This window comes from Micromys minutus, assembly GCF_963924665.1.
Source record: "Micromys minutus genome assembly, chromosome: 15".
Lineage (NCBI taxonomy): Eukaryota > Metazoa > Chordata > Mammalia > Rodentia > Muridae > Micromys > Micromys minutus.
In genome coordinates this window covers 24751712-24769211 of record NC_137984.1, presented here as the reverse complement: position 1 = coordinate 24769211, position 17500 = coordinate 24751712, and the positions used below count along the sequence as shown (strand labels likewise).

The following is a 17500-nucleotide window of genomic DNA, read 5'->3' as shown; positions in this document are numbered from 1 at the left end:
GCAACTCTAACTAGATAGAGGCAAGGTCTTATCAACCCATAAGCTTCTGATATTTAGTCATGGTTTACAGAATATAAAATAATTAGAACTTCTTTATTTGCTTTAAATTGTGATTCTATTATCTTATTAAAGGAATATTTTCTGAAGGGGATAAACTATTTGAAATTGGACACCCATATTGATTATAACATAGATATTGATTATTCACTATATAATTTATATTAAGTATGAGATATTTGCATTTTTATTGTTAGGCCCTTCATATCAATACATTACATGATATCTCACTAATGCTGTTTATTTAGTTTTAGATAGCATTCATTAAATTTCTTAAAATTGTTATGCTAAACATTATTCAAGACAGAAATTGTTATTTGTAGTGAGTATTTTTGCATTTCAGTGTCAAAATATTTGACAAAAAGCATCCTAAGAAGAGGATACTGTGTCTTACAATTTGAGGTTACATATTCTATCTTGAATGGTAAGGCACAGTGGTGGAAACAGGAAGCCATTGCTTGGAGCATCCCATTAGGAAGCAGGGGACAGTGGATGCTGGCAGTCCTCCCTCTGGGGAAAGAATAAGCTACTTTGACTTAGCTCTTTTGATTTAATCCTGGATTTTAGCCCATGTAATTATGTCACCAATACTTAAAATGCCTTTCTCCCTACAACCCTGCTCTGGATCACTCTCTCTAGATAGACTGAAAGGCTGACCTAATCCAGACACTGCCTCCACAGACATGGGGGAAGGCTGTCTTCTCCTCCATTCTAGATCCTGTCACACTGAGAATCAATGCTATCACAACATTTAACGTTATTTCAAATGCAGAGGTTAGCTTTTCCTAAGCTGCTGAAGGGTAAAAAGCTCCCCCCATGTGCTAAGAAGGCACTGCCATGCTTCCCAGAATTCCCTCAACTGACAAGCATGTGTGCTGTGAATTGATGGAAATAGATCCCAATCTAGTTTAGGTCAGAGTTATGCTACAGCAATTACACATGCTTTTTGCTTTTTTATCTGCTGCTAAACGGAGACTAACCACTTACCTATTGTTTTACCTTTACTATGAGTCCACAGCTTTTGTATAAAGTTAAGGGTTTTGTAAGGACATGACAATTTATTCCAAGCAATGGACTTGAATTACAATTGCTCCTCTGTTATTGCTTATTCCCATTTCTCATCATCTCTCCTCTGCCCTTCTAACTCTGCAGTGGTATTGAATTTACTTTAAATAACTAATTACAGATACTTTTATGACACATGTTTTAAGAACATATGAAGAAGACTTGAGAGTATAACCTGAGTGGTTTACATGGCTATATCATTACCTTAAGCTATTGGCAGCTAGCACAATCTCTAAAAGCGCAGTGATTCAGATGCTGTTTGTGAAGTTCTTTGGATGGGGGAGGGGGGGCAAACATACAGTGACAGACGACTTTGTAGCATGTAGATTAGTGCCTATGTAGCATCTCTTAACAGTTACTGTGGCATCATGCCAAAGGACAATTCTCTAGCCATCAGCCCTCATTTCTTGGGCTTGTTAGCACTCTGTGTTTACTGTCTATGGATTTCCCTTCAAGCAGTCCGAGGCAAAGCAATTACTTTATAAATGCTGATTTGGTCTTGATCTGCTGTGCCCCAATAGAGCTGTGTAATAACAGGCAACACAAAGTAGAAACCACCAAAGCCATGTTGCATCTTTCCATTCTGTTTCCTGATAGCTTGTCATATCCCAGTTCATCTAACTCAATATTGAGTATTTGTATTTTAAGTACTTTTCAAAGAACTAGCACAGTGGATTTCGTTAGTGGAGTCCCAAGGCCAAGTATGAATGCCGATAGTAAATGATGACTTATGTTCATGTTGTGTGCCCACATTTACTGTGCTATAGCAACAGAATGAGTGTCACCTTCCCTCTTTTTAATTACTTCTTCTCTTCTTTTCTGCAAAGAATAAAATAGGTATGAAATGTAGAGATGTAATATGCTTCAGGTGATATTGAATAACTGATGAAAATATAGCATAATATAATCTGTGCAAATGTCTGTAGCAGGATTGTGTCCACTATATAAAACACTGATAAAAGCTGAATGTGACTCACACTGAAAATATACAGTTTCTAACCTTACCATTCTTTTTGCGAATAATTCAAATGAAACATCTTGAAACAAGGATAATTTTCTTTGCTTCCTTCCATATCCATATGCAAATTCTCATTAGACTATGAAGGATATATCACTTCTGAATGCACACACACACACACACACACACACACACACACACACACACACACACACACATACCTTTTTATTCTTTACTAGAAAATGCTTCCAAACAGAATATTTGCTTCCACTAGCTCTTTTAAAGAAATTATCTGACATTGAGCCTAATTTATATATTCTCCAAAGAAATTTTCCTGGATGCTAAACCTTCTCTTTCAGAAAATTCATCGCAAAGTGTCATTCTACCTAGTGAATGTGGTACAAATTGAAAAACGGAAAAATATTGCATTCCTCTTTATAAACTCGAACTCCCCAAATAGTAACTTTAAGGAATTTTTGTTTCTAATAAGAAGAATAAAATACTTTGCCTATGGTCATTTTTCCTTTAATTCCTTTCACATCCTTAGCTGTCCCTATTCCAGACTCGGCACACATATTTAATTCAGCAATAAAAACTAAGTGTTTCAGTACTGTTGAACAGAAATGTTGAGCCAAAGGCAGTTGCTATTGGCTGCAGAGCTAATTCTTTTGGCAGCAGCTTGATTCTTATTGTTTGCACATAATTAGTTAGTTGGATGCCTGTGAGAACAAGATAATGTATTTTAAAAATATGCAGATGGACCACAACTAGAGATCTCTCATCAGAAACTTGCTTTTAGTATTTTAACTGCTCACTGTATTCTAACATGAAGACTTCACCCTCAAGCTGTGTATTTTCCTTTACGCTAATTATAGTTTGGTGGCAAAAAGAATCTGAGAAAAACTGAAAAAAAACACACTTTGGTTATAATTTAGTGGAAATTTTAGATTCCAAGCCTCTACTGGCTGCATCAGAACATTAGCGAAAACAGATTCTTCTTTTCTGTCATTTCTGTCAAGCCCAAGGCTTAATATACTGTTGGTATTTATGTTGCTGTGCTTGGATCGCCTGTACAAAGAATCTCAGGATGAATGGCTTCAATGGCAGAAATTCATTTTATCAAAGCTCCGCGTGCTAGTGGTCAAGATCAATGTCAAGGAGATGATGTGTCTAGTGAGGATTCTGCACTGGGCTTCTAGAAGTCTGTGCTCTCCCAGAATAGCTTCACAGCCTCTCATCATAGTGTGTAGACAGAGTGACAGGGTGCAGGAGCAAAAACAGAATGTTCAGGTGTCTATGCTCAGAACACTAATCCTATCAATTCAGGAACCCACTCATGGCCTCATTTAATTTTAATTTCTTTCCCAAATGTTCCATCTGCTAATGTAGAGACACTGGCAGTAAAGGTGTTAACATAAGAGTTTTGGATGAAAACAAAGCCCTAGTTTATGCTTGTGACCTAAAGTTTAGAGATGTTTATTCATTAGTAAATAAATATTGTTATGTTTAACTTGAAAAAGAGTAACTTTTTCAATGTAACTTGGAATAGTTAATTTAGGTATCTGTTTACCAGTTTCTTTAAGGGCTGGGTTTACTTCTACATATTTATATAATAAAATAAGTAGTGTGCCCACAGAAATGCATAAAATCAAATATTCAAAGTGGCATTGTTCAAAACAGACAAGTATCTCAATGAAACAAGATTTTCATCAAACAAAAGTATCCATACAACTTAGTATCATAGTAACTGAAAACCATTGGCTCTGGGATTTGAACTCACAACCCCTGGATAAGCAGTCAGTGCTCTTAACTACTGAGCCATCTCTCCATCACTATTATGTGCTGGTTTATACCTGACTATGTGAATTTCAGAAGCTATGAAAAAGAAACCAGATACAATGGGCTACTTCTCAACTCTATTGCTCTGAGTTGAAAAGAGATTTATAGTGGCCCAAAGCAGAGTACCTTGAGCTGGGATTTGGAGCTTGTGAGACATGTACAACAAATCACACAAAAGAAATTAAAAAGATGTTGGAGGGATGAAAATATTCTAGTGCTAGACAATAGAGATTGTGTATTTGCCTTATAAATTTATTTAAGGTCATCAAGCTGGTATCGGTACTCATACCTGTAATCCTAGATTTCATGAGATCACAGACAGAGGACAATGATCAGCCTGAGGAAATTCTGGGTTTTAATTCCATTTAGAATGAATTATAAGAGTATACCTTACACACACACACACACACACACACACACACACACAAACCAAGACAAAGAAAAAGGTGTAAGCATACTGTTGTATACTGGTAATGTGGAAAATTCTTGTTCAATAAACAGCATGTCAAAGATATGTTATCCCTGAATGTTCTCTTCTGCTCCAAGGAGATGACCTATCATGTAACTTAGGGATGCTTGCCCCTAGCCTAAAATCCTGAGTTTGAGGCCCCTGGATGACATCATTGAAGGAGTCAATTGAGTCCCTCGAGTTTTGCTTGTCCATGACCACTATGGCACTTGTGCCCCACCACAGTAAATATATGCAAAATATTGCTTGCCTAAGATATATATGTCTCCAGATATTTTAAGTGATATTTGGGTAAACTCTTTAATGCCTCCTGTATTTTATTTTTTTCTCAAATTACTTGTGAACTTTCTCTTCTTTTTTCAGAGAAACAGTACTTTGTTCTAATTACCCATTGTCCTCATTCACACAAGCCTACATTCCTTTGTACTTTTTCCATGAAATAGTCCCATCTTGTTAAAGACCCTACCTTTACTAACTGATGCCCAAGACTACTACACACTGCCTGAGAGAAGTTTCCTATGTTCCCTAACTTCTCCACACTCCAGTTTTACATCGCAATACAAATGAGGTTAAGATAAGTAGCATACTTCTACTTTAATCTCTGTGCTACCGCTTTATCATATTGAGTAAGTGGGAACTAGTTTTCTAGTTTTATTTATTAAAAAAGATCTTAATGCAATGCTATTATTTTCTCTACAGTTCACTTCTGTGCAATTCATTCATTGGAGAAATTTACATTAAATCAATAATTTAAATTGTCACTATCTTGAGCTTAGTGAGTTTTCTTTCTACACATGAAAAGAAGTAATTCATTCACTAAGGCTAAGGTAAAAAATGCCACAAGGAAGTTCTCTGTTGAATACAAGGAGCACAGGAAATAACTTAGAAAAAAAAAAACCTAGGAAATCCATGTCCAATATTTGTGACATGCTTAAATGCTCTTATTAAAAGTTGTGACAAACTCATTGGATTTAATGATTAAATGATTCAATCTATAAACATGCACTTTTTTAGAGAACTGGCCTGATTGATTTTTTTCCCATATACAAATGTGCCCAATGTGATCAAAGGAGGTCAACAAATACCATGAGCTGGAGCTGAAAGCAGCTGTGAACAACTGGATATAGATTCTAGTAACAAAGTTGAAGTTCTTTGCAAGAAGAGTTCAGACTTTTATGAACAGAACCATCTCTATATTCTCCATTTACTAATATATACTGTCCCAATTTTCTCCTTTATGTTTTCCCGAAATTTGTTGACACCACTGTGGTTGTTTAATTTATTTATTTATTTTCCTTTTTATTGGATATTCTCTATTTGAATGTTTGTTTTCCAGTTGGCAGAACTGGGAAGAATTGGGAGGTTTGGCCTGGTTGGGTGAGGTATCACACTAAGGATGAGCTTTGATGTTTTAAAATCCCATGGCGGGTCCCAGCTCCTGCTGTGTGCCTTAGGCTTGTGAATCTGATGGAAGATCCCTCCTTCTCCTCCAGTGCCATGCCTGCCTTCCTGCTGCCATGCTTCTCTCAACTAGTCACCATGGACTCAGTCTCTGAAAGTATAAGCAAATCCCCAAATACTTTATTTTCCTGAGCTGCCTTCATTGTGATGTATCTCATCATAGAATAAGGAAGACACCTGTCCATACAAATTACCTTTAGCTGTCAGTAATACAGAAGTACAAATAGTCCCTGTGTGTTTTAAGTCATACGTTACTGGAATCTGTTTGCTAAAGAGAATGAGCCTGAGCAACTGCACATGCCACCCCTGGTTTTTGTTTGTTTGTTTGTTTGATTTTTGGTTTTGTTTGTTTTGTTTTGGTTTCTCTTTTTTATTAGATATTCTGTATTTACATTGTGATGTTGTCCCTTTATCCCACCCCACTCCCAATCCCCCTCTCCCTCCATTTGCCTTCACAAAGGTGGACTCCCTCCTCATCACCCTCCCTACTACATTGCCCTGGCATTCCCCTACACTGGGAAAATGTGCCCTCTCAGCTACATAGGCAACTGGATCAATTGGTCCCTCAAAGTGTGCACAATGGTTGGTGTTTTACTCCATGAGCATTTTGGAGGGTTTGGTTGGTTAATAATGTTATCTTTCTATTAGGTTGCAACCCCTTTCAGCTCCTTAGATCCTTTCTTTAGCAACCTCATTGAGATCCCCAAGTTCAGACCTATGGTTATGTGCAAGCATGCTCAGCTGTATCTATATGAACTGCCAGGCTGATTTCCAGAGTGGTTTTACCAGCTTACAACCCTACCAAATGTGGAGGAGTGTTCCTCTTTCTCCACATCCTCACCAGCAGCATCTGCTGTCACCTGAGTTTTTGATCTTAGCCATTCTGACTGGAGTGAGGTAGAATCTCAGGGTTGTTTTAATTTGCATATCCCTGATTTACAAAGAGGTACATAAACTCCATAGTTTAATATGGCTTATCAGAACGCATCTGTGTTGAGTAACACTTTCCTTAGAGAATTAAAATTTTAGCCTTCAAGCAAGTTCCTAGAGCAAAAAAAGTAGAACCCTTGAGATAATTTCATTAAGTCCCTGAACATAATCAGATTCACTAGGTCCTTCTCTTTCAGAGAAAATAGCTAAAAGCTAAGAGTTGCTATTAGGCTGAAGAAAGCAGAGCTGCATAGAAAACGATAGGACAAGACGAGCAGAATGAAGCCTCTTAAGACCAGACCAGCTACCCAGAAGAACCTTAGCCTGAGAAATCACCCACACTGTCTGGAAGAAGGTTAGACTAACTGAGGCACCTGGAAAGGACTCTCTAATTGATTTGTGGGCTATCCACTGTGCTTCAGTTCCCCAGTTTTGTGAGCTGTCACCTGTAATGGGGTGGACTTTGGGTCTTTAATTATGTTCCTGTAAAGTAACCCTTCACCCATACTCCTTTAAGTAACCCTAATAAAAACTCAGAGTTTACCAATTTGGACTTGGTTGATATCCATACTTTGGTTTGTCCTTATCTGGGATGAGTAGATATGTGGCACTTCCCAGAAAAATGTTTTGCCATTCAGCAATCTGGATAACACCTCAAAGAGAGTTAATTCTGTATCGGGGCTGCAGATCTCAGAATGCTGACTAGTAGACATTAACTATTCATGAGGCTTGCTGAGCCTCTCCCAGCCTAAATAGGACATGAAAATTCTCTCTGGCAGTGACACTGTCCATGGGTATTTTGTAGTCAAACATAGTCACACTGCAGCAATGTAAGTGAAATTTAGACATCTGCCTTCAGTTCACTTGAGATTCATTTATAAAAAATGCATAGGTTTAAAAAATATATCTAACACCATATAAAATCACTTCTCAATTAAAGTGAATGAACAATTTCTGCCGAGTAGAAATTTACATTTAATTAAGGTATAATTAATTTATATTTTAAACCTTCTGAGAATAAATATCCCTGGAAGTATATATGAGTGTAGATTTCACTGCAATGAATAGTGTTTGATCTCTGAGAAAATCTTTTTAATATTTAGATGAAACATCAAAATTAAAAACATTTTGTGCACTATTTAAATTTTGTTGAGCATGTAACATTAAACAGGCATGTTTCTAAAGACATAAATATAGTTTTGAAGAATTACTAAGTATAGATTTGTAATGTTTTTCTAATATTTGAAAGTTCAGTAATCTAGGAGAAATAGTAGACACTCTTTATCACTCTAAAATCAATCACTTTTCTCTCAAGTAGCAAATGGTTTGCTGTTACTGGACTGTCTCTCTACTTTCTGGGTAATATAACAGAATTGATATTTTAAGTGAATATATTCCTGTCAACATCAGAACAGTGGGACCCGCCCTAACCCAGCAGGAACAGTGTGCCAGACCAATTTACTACGTGCCATTGTAATTTGTTTCCTGTACCTTCTCCAGTATTCCTAAAACACAAACACTGCTTTGTCCTCTTACATGCATAAAGTAAAAATTCAGCGATTGATAATTAACTCAAGGTCATCTGAATTATTAAATTTTTCTTTACTTCAAAGGGTACCAGTGTATAATTACCCTGGGGTCCAGACTGTGTTTTGTTTTGTTTTTTTAAACCTGGGTTAAGTTCCTCTGAAATTATCAGATTATATGTACTTTTTAGAACCCTGATTATTTAAATGCAAAATTTGTATAATTACTTAGAGGATTAAACAGTAATGTGATGCTATGATAATTCAAAGATTGATTCATGAAGTTATGAACTGCAGTATACAATAGAACCCCAAATATAAATATCAGAGGAATTAAATAAAATAGTATTCAGCTTCTGTAAAATTATAGTTTTTAAAATCTTTCTATTGTTTATCATGTTCCTCTAATTTATAAAATGAAGATATTAAATACAGGGAGAGTACTTCATTGCAACGGGGCAAAGATTCTGCTTGCTTCCCAATGGAAGGGAAGATGAGAAGAGAAACTGATAAGGACTCAAAACAGAATAGTCATTTTCTTCAACAAGGACAGTAAAATCATGTTGTTTATTACTGTTGCCAAGTTAAAATACTGACTGATGAGCTCCGTCTCATAGGTGAAGACAAAGGTGATTCCTCAGGGGAAGTGATAAATCATAAAGATTTCAATATCATAGATTAGAAAACTACTCTCTGTAATTGGATTGCTAAACTGAATGAAATTAACATTTTGTCTTTTGCCTAAAATTTCAAAGATGTTTTCTTGTGTTCATTCCATGCTTGAGGTTGCTGCTATGGACTATGTAATCTAAGGCCAGTGGTTGCTATGAGTCAATCATTGCAAGTGAAAAAGGGTTCTAGCTTGTGGGAATTTGATTTCACACTTTTACTTTTTGTCACTAAGAACAATATATAACTTTGCAGACTGAATCACTTGTGCTCCAATAAATACCCTTCTTATAGACGTTGAGGTTAACTGGTATTGAGAAATATAAAGAATTTATTATATAATGTGATGGTTTGCATATGCCTGGCCCAGGGAGTGACACTATTAGAAGGTGTGGCCTTATTGGAGGAAGTGTGCCATTCTAGGGGTGGTCTAGGAGCCACTCCTCCTAGCTGCCTGAGGATGCTCAGTCTGTTCCTGGCTTCCTTTGGAATAAGATATAAAATTCTCAGCTCCTCCTGCACCATGACTGCCTGGATGCTGCCCTGCTCTTGCCTTGGTGGTATTGGGCTGAACCTCTGAACCTTCAAGCCTGCCCCAATTGAATGTTGTCCTGTATAAAACTTGCATTGGTCATGGTGTCTGTTCACAGCAATAAAACCCTAAGACAGATAAATATATAAAATATTAAATTGTATTAGAAATTAATACGTTTTCTTTATTCAAAAATGTGAAACAACATATAACCAAAATTTAGAAATGATTTATGTGGTTTCATACTTTGTAAGGATATATATATTTTTTCAATATATAAAAATTTAATAGACATATAAGACTAGAAATTGATTTTGTATTTCAAAATAATCTTAATATTGAAAATACATTGTCATTAAAGATATAATTAGGTAAAGTTGCACATAATCTTCATTTAATAGTAAAATTGTCACAGTAACGATTTCAACATGACCTATGTAATTATTTTTAATATGTCTCATAAAAATTTCATTATTATGAATGTAGCCCAATATACTATATGAATTTTACAGGTAAGCACACATGCACAAACCCATACAGAAACACATACAAGCATATAAACTTGCATGTGCACACACACACAGACACACACACATACACATACATGCCTCCCCCCACACACAAAATGCCCCCTAGCCATTGCACATACTCTGCTAAATTTTTGTTATACATCATAAAGATAATGACTGTAGATATTAAATTTTTTTAATAGAACAAGATTTTATTTGCTGAGCTTAACAAATTAAACATTTAAAGGAAAATGATTACAGCAATACTGATAGATACTTTTATTGGCTTTTTAAAAGACAAATGCAAGTGAGAATATATTTGGTAAATTAATTTTTAAATTGTCTTAGATGTAAATAAATATAAGATCTAAAGCAATCTCTTCTTGTAAGGATTGTAAAGTGAGTAATCTTAAAATCTAAGGTTCTCATTTGAAAACCCCTAAAACTGGTGCGGCCCTAACTTGTTCTTCTTTAAATGGCCTTGGTATACTCACATTTTCTTAAAGATAATCCTAAACCACTCCATCTTTTACCAAGTTTATTTCTGTGTATTTAGTTTACTTAATTTAAAATTAATGAGAAGACATGTAGATACAATTTAAGAAAACAATGTAAAAAGCTACTTATGCATGGTTATTTACAGATTTCCTAGATAATATCATATTCAAAAATCTGACAAATTCTTTCTAATAATCACACTGCAAGTTTTAATAAACATCATATATAACAAAGAATATTCCATGTGTGGAATTACTAGATGACTCTAGAAGCCTGAAACTAAAGCATTTGACAAGATTAATATTGTAATTTTTATTATGCTTATGGTCAAGTCAGAAGCATGTACATGCTGGAAGACTGTGTAATCCTGAATTCTTCCAATTGTATCCAACACTGATTAACCAAAGATGGCTGGACTTTGCTGTTACAACTTTACAGATTCCTTCAAGTATATGCATATCCTTTAAACAGGCACATATGCAAATGTGCAAATTAAATGAAATGCAGAGAATTAAGGAATGAACTGACATGGCTGTAGCATCAACCACCCTGTCATTTAATCCCGAAGCTTCACCCTTCAGGACATTGGCTTCTGTGCTCTCAGTCTTCTATCTTGGCAAACTTGTAGGTTTACAGATGACTTCACATTGGTATAAGAGAGGAATGTTGGGTTGATGCCACCTCTAGAGTAGGAAGAAGTATCTTGTTCTATGAGCAGCTGCCATACTTTCAGACATGTTTCTGACTTTTAGGTAATTAACAAATCCTCTGAAGGGGCAGGCCAAGTAGAAGAAATATCCACCAAAGCTAATACTGTCCATTGAAATAGCCAGTAAAATAGTCAGAAAACTTGACAATAAGGATCCACTTGATTAATGAAAGGCCAAATCCACAGATTGCACCGTATCTTCCAGCTATGGTATTGGTGATACAGAAAGATACGCAGAATCCAAGCCAGTTGAATATGAACGCCATGAAAAACTCCAGCATGAAGATGCCATCGTTGCCCACTCTGAGCTGGTCCACATCACTGAAGTCATCCAGTGCTATGCACACTCTTCCTTTGGGTTTCTCTGAGGTGCGTCCGCTGCTACAGCTGCCAGGGAAGCAGCTTTAGCCTTCTCAGCCTCATCGCATGTAGGAAGAGAGGTAGCAACACTGTACGGAGCGGGCACAGGGTAAAACTCACAACACACGTCAGTATCTGAAGTTGTCGGGACTTCCACAGTGACGCTGCTGTAAGGTGGAGGAGAGGAGTCAGTGTCCAGTGCTGGTGCTGCAGCGGAGGCTCCTGCTGTCTGTGCTGCTGTGTTGGAAGGTGATGGCTGCTCTACAGCAGATGATTTTGAATTATCTTCTTCATTGTGAAGCACCTGGTAGCGGCCAGTCCCCAGCTGGTGGTGATCCTGCCTCTGGGTCCCGCTTCTGAGCGGGCGTGTCCCCTTGCCACTCGGCTCCCTCCGCCTCCCCCGTCCACGACATCGCCGCCACCAGATATTAAATTCTTAAATCTTGATGCACACTATCAAACCTTTGGGAAAAAAGAAAAAAAGCCAAGCACTGACAAAAATGTATTCGTATACTTTTATGCAAAAATGCTTAAAATTTGTACTTTTATCTTTGTTTTTTTTAAAATAAAGTTGTTTATAAATAAATAAATAAATTCTTAAACATATATGCTCTTGAATTCAAAGACCTACATTAACATATCACATAAGGAAATATAACTTATCAAAGTTTTTCTTGCTTTTTTTATAAATTGATGATACTGTTAACTACAAACAGGGTTGTTTTGAAGATCTTATATTTTATGTGTATTAAAAGTTTTACAGTATTTTTTGTTCTTTTATTTAATATATTTTGGATATTCTCTGTATTTCAAATGTTATCCCTTTCAGTTTAAATTTATTATTACTGTCAAAGATAGAGTCTTTCACAGAGTTTAATTATAACCACAGAGTTTAGTTCCAATATTAACAACTATATAATGAATACAGTGTAATATTTCTTAGTAACTCACTAAATCAACTATAGCAATATATGGGAATTTATTTTTTATTAATTACATAAGTTCTGACAATTTTTACTATATAATTATTATTCCCATCCCTGCCCCCCCATTCCTTTTATTCAGGTGTAAATGATCTCCTCCACTGGTTTAGTCAACATAAACTTTAAGGTGTTTATTTTTTCTGAGTAATTAACAGCCACACTCTGGTATACCTCTGTTCCTCACATACTTGCTTGCTTTTTGGTTATTGAAATGTAGAATCATAAAAAGCAAACAGAGTGAACATCAGCAGTCTTCACTAATAAATTCAGTATTTTGCAAATTAGAAAAGCAAACATTCTACCTCGTACAATTTATTTAATTAAATTCAGTATTTTACTAGTAGGATCTTTCTTAGAAAGTTTAATCTTATTCTCAGCAGTAAGTCAGATGAACTCATAATTTTGTAAAGTTTAATGTAATTATAGATCTTTGTATCCCAACCGACTAGCAAGAAAGACATGTAAGAGAAGTCCTTCATGGGCTGGGAAATTTTTGTATGTCTTCATTGAATGTGTCTCAGATTCTGAATTCAGATTTCAGCTTGGTATTGCTCTGAGTGAGAAAGTGAAATATCTCAGACTGGGATTGCTTATAGTTTTTTTTTTTCTCTATTACAGCTTTATTTTTTAAAAAGAGGGATACATATACATATTTTTAAAGGCACTTTGGCATAACATTTTGGCATAACATATGAATTTTTTTGTCAGTACTTAATTCTTTTACAGGTTTGATAGCATGCATTGAAATCCCACTAGTTACGATAAGCATAAAGTACATGTAGGACAGAACATAACATGGAAACAGTTTTCTTGGTGATTATAGATTAAGCATAATGATCTTTGAATACCAAAAATTGCCACAAGGCTATATTCTTAGCTCTTGCATTATGAATGATTTAATGTCCAGGTGTACCACACTCTGAGAGGGTGCTATACATTTATTTTTTTCTTACAAAGGACCGAGGCTTTCATTTTTTGGCTTCTGTTTTTCTTGCACTTCATATGGCCTGTGAGTTGTTTCTGGGATATTCAGAGCTTTCTGGGGTTAGTATCAAATTATCAGTTACTGCATATTATGTCTGTTCTTTTGTGACTGGATTACCTCACTCAGGATGATATTCTTTATATGCATTCATTTTCTTAGGAATTTCATAAAGTCATTGTTTTTAATAGCTGAATAGTACTCCATTGTGTAAATATACCACAATTTTTGTATCCATTCATCTACTGAAGGACATCTGGGTTCTTTCCACCTTCTGGGTATTATAAATAGGGCTGTTATGAACATTGTGGTGCATGTGCCCTTATTGTATGTTAGAGCATCTCTGGACAGAGGTCCAAGCCCAGAAGGTGCTTTGCTTCCTGGTTCGAAAATGATGCCTGGTGCCTGAATTTATTTATAAACAAATTTGTTTTCTCTTTAATTTTTTTTCATCTAGTAGGGTGACTGAGTAAGCTGCCTTTCACTTCTTGCTAGGGAAACTTGGCCAGATTGTGTGGGCTCCTTTCTTACCTAGACTTAATGAGCGCTATAACTATATAAGTTATTACACCTAAAAAGGAGAGTTTACATAAATTTTAAGATCTACATGTTCAGATTATAGCCTTGCCAAAGTCAAATTTAAAGTAGAAGTTACTTTTGAATTTTGATTTTATCTCATATATGTAAAGCTATGAAACATTGTCTGCTAACAAGATACTATGTAAAATATTCATATATTTATTGGCCCTTCTCACTGGAAATATTTTTGTATTAAAGAAAATCTCAATATGAAATGACTCTTAATTTGCATGAGTAGTTAAAACTCGTTGATATTAAATTATAAGCCTTTCTCCTGATTGTTCCCACATAAAAAATATAAATTACTATCGTGTTCACTTTCATTTGTTTTAAGTAAAACCAATCTAGGATGAAGAGAAGACATATAATTATATATATCTGACTAAGTGGCTTGAACTTTTTCCCAATCAAAAGCTATGAAAGGTTTTACCCCATCATATTTCCAGCTTCAGGTGACAGGTTCTTTCACTAATTTCTTATGACACAATGAATTTTTTCCTCTTCATTTCAATGATCCCTTAACTTGTATTTTCATCACCTGGGTAATGCAATTGACAAGTGTGTATATGAGCCCTGACACTTCTCATCGATATATATTGTAGTCAAGGAGAGTAATTTGCCCAGAGATCATAGCCTGCCCAGCAATTCATCTCACACCTGCCCAGGCAGACACAACAGTCTAGCTCATCCATCATGTTCATGATGTAAGCTCAGTGGAATTGGAAGCTTACAGTACAAAAATGAGATTGCTGTGATCCCAATTACATGCAAGGTAACTGAGCAGCCATTACCGAGCCACAACAATTGCTTGTCAATATCTCTACATTCACATTAGGATACAGCATCCAAATATAATTAGGATAAAACAATTCAGGAATAAATATGTTAAAAGTCATTGTCTTAATGTACCAAAATTCTTAGACGGTTTAAACTAAATGCATAGGAAGTTTATGTATTTTTAGCTTCTATCACAATTACATAGCGATGTAAATTCTGATTCGTTATTATTAGACATGGTAACATTTAAAAGTCCCCTTATGTACATTTGTTTTTGATCCTAGTGGTAGACAAACTAATGCTTAGTGTATAATTTTCAAACATCGACTACCCCTCCATTTGCTGTACCCGTGATGGGTAGATGATAATCTCTCATCTGTACAGATAAGAAAAACGAAATCTGGAAAATATAAAATACTCCTTCACTGTAGTGAACATGGCAACTGCAGGTTTCTGGCACATAATTTGGGTCTCTGCAATCTAAGCCTCTGCGCCACCATGGAGGGCTGCCTTGTGCGGCTCTCACGTGTTTCACGTGTTGCTGCTCCGTAAAATAGGCACAGCAGGTAAATTGCAGAAGCTCGAATGACTCTTGGCAGCAGTATCGCACACTCACTTAGGTTTTCATGAGAGAAAATGAAATTCACAAATGGGGAAGAAACTAAAACAAGAATTCAGTTTCAGAGATTTGTCAATTGGTTATTTTGAGGTTTTCAAGTCTGTAAACTCATTACATCTATATGACCATTGTTTTAATATTTTCTACAAGCTTCTCCTAGTTCCTGTAAATGCTTTTATTGAAATCTGCTTCTGGGGAGATGATTCAGCTATTAAGAGTGCTGCATCTCTGTTAAAGTTCATTTAAGCTCTTTTCTCAGAAACCACTCCTGGTGCCTGTAACTCTAGCTGTAGAAGGTCAGCTACCCTCTTCTGGCTTCTTCAAGTATTTTCACTCAAATTCACATATCCACACATGGGCACATAAATACACATGTTCCAAACAGAAAAAACAAATCTTAAAACATTCATATTCTTAAAATTTAGCCTTAACTAAATACCAGATTAACCTGAAGAATTTTAGTGGAAGTTGTAAATGAAAACTGTCATTATTGTAGGAACCTGCTGAAGGAGCTGATTTTGTGTCCTTCTTGGCCTTAGCTTCATAGACAGCAGATTTAATCCATGGAATATAACTATATGGAACTCTGGTGAATATGGTATCATTAAGTGTTAGAATGATCTTATATCCGAAACTTTTAAGATATTTCATGTGAACTACCTTTTATAACATAGCTAAGAGGATGACTATGAGGAAAGAGGAAACTAGCAAACTTGCAAACATGCATGAGGGATAGCTCATAACACTCAAACCTACACACGGAACTGCAAGCATGGGAGGAAATCTTGGAGTACGAGAGGTAGTCTTTCCAGGAGGGAACATGCCAATTGATTGTCCAGTGTCAAAGTGTCATTCCTGAAACCATACATAAAAGTGACATTATATGGACAGACCCAGTTATATTTAGGAATACATAATACAAACTTGGAAGTGTTATAAATACATAATAATCTCAAAAATAAATGAATAAAAACAAGTCCTGTTTCTATGAGGGCATAGAAAATGAAGTCTAGGAATAAGTGTGGTAAAACCTTAATACTCAATTCTATCTGAACACATTAATCTGGTTGCTTTTATCATGGCTGTCTTTGAATTTCATACATGATTCATACATGATTTTATACATGATTCATTTTAGGCACATATTTTGGAAACTTAATATGTCAAGTATATTAGTAAGTTATTAATTTTCAGTTTTCAAGTGCTTCCTGTACTTAAAAAGATAGTAGCCCATTTTTCTATTGATCCAATAGAACCATTGGAAAGAATTGAAGAAAACACATTTCTTACTTGAATGCTTCAAGTATTTAACTCTTGCAATATTTTATTTTTTATTTTTAATTTATTTACTTTGTAAAATACAATTGTAGCTCAGAAAATTTGTTACAAAATAATGAATGATGAATAACAATGTTTTTTTTTTCTTTTTCTTTTCAAAGAAGGACTGAGGCTTCCACATTTTGGCCTTCCTTCTTTTTTAGCTTCATAAGTTCTATGAGTTTTTTTTGGGGGGCGGGGTATTCAGAGCTTTCTAAGGCTAGTATCCAGTAATCAGTGAGTGCATATTATGTGTGTTCTTTTGTGTCTAGGTTACTTCATTCAGGATGATATTCTCTAGTTCCATCCATTTGCCTAGGAATTTTGTAAAGTCATTGTTTTTAATAACTGAATAGTACTCCATTGTGTAAATGTACCACACTTTCCATATCTATCCCTCTGTTGAAGGAAATCTGGGTTCTTTCCAGCTTCTGGCTGTTATAAATAAGGCTGCTATTAACATGGTGGAGCATGTGTCCTTATTATATGTTGATCATCTTTGGGATATATGCCCAAAGTTGGAATATCTGGGTCTTCAGGTAGGACTATGTCCAGTTTTCTGAGGAATCGCCAAACTGATTTCCAGAGTAGTTGTACCAGCTTACACTCCCACCAGCAGTGAAGGAGTATTCTTCTTTCTCTACATCCTTGCCAGAATCTA

The 17500-nt window shown here is 35.6% G+C and overlaps 1 protein-coding gene and 1 pseudogene across 2 annotated transcripts in view; one reads left to right on the top strand and one right to left on the bottom strand.

Moving 5' to 3' along the window:
* Nucleotides 1–17500, top strand: part of NAALADL2 (N-acetylated alpha-linked acidic dipeptidase like 2) — a gene marked incomplete at its 3' end in the record, with an annotated part of 819915 nt that overhangs the window by 663105 nt on the left and 139310 nt on the right. The window lies entirely within an intron of this gene.
* Nucleotides 11197–12007, bottom strand: LOC308430260 (NEDD4 family-interacting protein 2-like; annotated as a pseudogene). The gene has a single exon. The product of its transcript is annotated as an NEDD4 family-interacting protein 2-like (transcript).